The sequence below is a fragment of the Rhinopithecus bieti genome, unplaced genomic scaffold (assembly GCF_001698545.2).
Source record: "Rhinopithecus bieti isolate Rb0 unplaced genomic scaffold, ASM169854v2 scaffold_22, whole genome shotgun sequence".
Taxonomy (NCBI): Eukaryota; Metazoa; Chordata; class Mammalia; order Primates; family Cercopithecidae; genus Rhinopithecus; species Rhinopithecus bieti.
The window spans coordinates 200,722-204,193 of NW_016803136.1; the positions used below are offsets into that span (position 1 = coordinate 200,722).

The window sequence follows — 3,472 nt, forward strand, 5'->3', positions numbered from 1 at the left end:
CCACACTCACCCCGCCCAGGCCTCCCCCACTCCACACTCACCCCCTGGACCCAGGCCTCCAAATATCCACACTCACTGTCCCCACCCAGGCCTCCCCACATCCTCACTCACTGCCCCCCACCCAGGCCTCCCCACATCGGTACTCACTGCCCCGGGCTAAAGCAAGCGCTGCCTCGTCCTCATAAGCACATTGTGTTCACCTCTTCCCAGAACTTCCCAGTTTCTGGTGAACGTGTCTGACCTCTCCTACTGGACCAAACACTCCCTGAGAGCAGGGTGCCTCTTGCCCAGATGGTATTGACAACATGTGGCACTAGAACAGAACTGAGAGCCTGGAAATAAACCCATACATCAGTGCTCAACTGAATTTCCACAAGGGTGCTGAGACCATACCATGGGGAAAGAACAGTCTTTTCAACATCTGCTGGGACGAGAGGAGAGCCACGTGCAGAAGGATGATGTGGACCCTGAGGTCACACACCATTGTCAAATTTAACTCAAACAGATCAAACCTAAAACAAGAGCTAAAACTATGAAATTCTTGCAAGGAATGTCGGGGTAAATTTTCATGACTTCAGATTTGGCAATGATTTCTTAGATAGGTGTCATCTATATTTTGGTGTCATCTAAGATTTGCTTATGATTTCTTAGATGACACCATACACGACAAAAGAAAAAAGAGACCAATTGGACTTTTTATCATAATTTTTTTGAGACAGGGGTCTTGCCATGTTGTTTAGGTTCATCTCAAACTCCTGGGGTCAAGTGGTCCTCCCACCTCGGCCCCCAGGTTGCTGAGATGACAGGCATACACCACAGTGCCTGGCTGACGTTACCATAATTTCCAGCTTTGTGCATCAACAGATACTATAAACAAGGTGAAAAGACGGCCCATAGAATGGGAGAAGATATTTGCAAACCACGTATCTGATAAGGGTCTAGTATCTAGACTATATAAATAACTCTCACAAGTCAACAACAAAATGACAATTCCATTTAAACACCGGCAAAGGATTTGAAAAGACATTTCCCCAAAGAAGATACGCAAATGCCCAAAAATCACCTGAAAAAAGACTCAACATCATTAACCATCAGGAAAATACAAATCAAAACCACGATGAGATACCACTTCACATCCACTAGGATGGCTATACGAAAAAATATGAAAAATAACAAGTGTTCGTGAGGATGTGTAGGAACTGGTACACTTGTGCCTTGTTGGTGGGAATGGAAAATGGTGCAGCCACTATGGAAGATAGTTGGGCAGTTCCTCAACAAGTTAACACTGAATTATCATCTGACTCAACAATTCCGCTCCCAGGCATAGACCCAAAACAATTGAAAGCAGATGTCCAAATAAAAACCTGAACACCAGTGTTCATAGCAGCACCATTCACAATAGTCAAAATGGGAAACAACACAAATGTCCATCAACTGGAAAAAGGACAAACAAAATATGATGTATCCACACAAAGGAATATTATTTGGCTATAAAAAGGAATGAAGTATCGATCCTGCTACAACACAGACAAACCTTGAAAATCTGCTAAAAGAAGCCAGTCACAAAAGACCACATATTATATGATTCCATTTACGTAAAATGTTCACAACAGACAAATGCATAGAGACAGAAAGTAGATTAGTGGTTGCCTAGGGCTTCTTGGGGTCGGGGAAGGGCGACAGCAAAAGGGAATGGGGTTTGTTTGTGGTGATGATTGGTGATGGTGATTAGAAGTTCATCCATGCCCTCCCCCATTACTCTGGTGAATGAAGACCATCTTTGCCTCATGTCCACTGGGTATGTTATGAATTTCTACTCCTCATAGAGAATTTATAGCGTCTCATTGACCAACCAGCCAGACGTGATGCTAATCTGGGTTCCAAAAACAAGAAACAGGCTGGGCACGGTGGCTCAAGCCTGTAATCCCAGCACTTTGGGAGGCCGAGGTGGGCGGATCACGAGGTCAGGAGATCGAGACCATCCTGGCTAACCCGGTGAAACCCCGTCTCTACTAAAAATACAAAAAACTAGCCGGGCGAGGTGGCGGGCGCGTGTAGTCCCAGCTACTCGGGAGGCTGAGGCAGGAGAATGGCGTAAACCCAGGAGGCGGAGCTTGCAGTGAGCTGAGATCCGGCCACTGCACTCCAGCCCGGGCGACAGAGCGAGACTCCGTCTAAAAAAAAAAAAAAAAACAAACAAGAAACACCACAACAGATAAAGGAAATTGTCAGCGATGGAATCCGAAGGTCAGGCATGTAAGTTTCACGATAACATTCGTTCCACTTTGCTGCATGTTTTTAATTATTCATAACAAATTATTATAAAAGTAAAATTACAAGTAGATCGCTTGGGTATTCAACCCATAAAAACCAGGTTCACAACATTAGGAGAACACAGACGAGGACCTTGGGAGCTCCCACTCGCAAAAAAACACATCCATGCCTGTTCCTGCTCCCCACAGGTGTCCACAGGTGACACACCAGGTGACACGGCTGCCTGAAGGAAGGAGAAGATGCAGGACTTCCCTATCTTGGCACAGGACTGGGGACTGTGGAGACAGTCTCTACTTTAACACATTCAGCTCTCTGAGTTCAAAGCGAGTCAGAAAATGAGCAGAGCCACTGTTTTTATTACCTCCAAATGAACCTGGCAAAGGATGCTGGGGCTGACCAAGCAGGCGTTCAACCCGGTCACACACTCCAGGTAGCCCCGCGAGCAGGCTGACGAATTCTCTTCTTCTGCCAGGTGACAAAGGGCAGTGGTTACAGTTCCAGGCTCAGGATGACGTATCTGAGGTTTGCATTCTGGCTCTGTGAATTATGAGCTTGGTGACCTTGGGCAACTTCCTTCATTTCTCTAAGCCTTAGGTGCATCATCCATAAACGAGTAGCTGCCTCCTGGGGCTATTGGGAAGAATAAATTCAATCGGTGGTTCTGAATCAGAGTGGTTTTGTCCCCCAAGAGACTTTTGGAAATATCTGGAGACATAGTAGGGGGTGCTACTAACCACTATCCATCCAGTGGGTAGAGGCCAGGAATGCTGCTAAACATCCCTGAGGCACAAAGCAGCCCCCATGACAGAGTTATCCAGCCTAAACGCCAAAGCACTTGAGTTGAGAAAACCTGATAGAGGTAGTGCAGGTAACACAACCAGCACAAAGCCTGTCACAGTGTGCACTCTCAGGGTAGGGCCATCATGGCTGTCCTCATCATCACCATCATCATCATCATTACCATCACCATCACTGTCATGTCTGTCACCACCATTATCACTATCATCGTCACCAATACCACTATCATCACCCTCACCATCATCACCATCATCACCATCATCACCATCATTACCATCATCATCATTACCATCACCATCACTGTCATCTCTGTCACCACCATCATCACCATCATCATCACCAACACCACTATCATCACCCTCACCATCATCACCACCATGGGTATTATTGCCATGATGGT

The 3,472-nt window shown here is 46.2% G+C and overlaps 1 protein-coding gene across 2 annotated transcripts in view; it reads right to left on the minus strand.

Moving 5' to 3' along the window:
- RPH3AL (rabphilin 3A like (without C2 domains)) overlaps nucleotides 1-3,472 on the minus strand; it is a 142,188-nt gene that overhangs the window by 127,521 nt on the left and 11,195 nt on the right. The window contains exon 1 of one of the 2 annotated variants that reach the window (XM_017863107.1): nucleotides 2,636-2,904. The exons of the other annotated variant lie outside the window; for it this stretch is intronic. The gene's annotated coding sequence lies outside the window, so the exon portion shown is untranslated. Of the gene's footprint in view, nucleotides 1-2,635; nucleotides 2,905-3,472 lie in introns of those variants that run through there. 2 annotated transcript variants of the gene reach the window in all.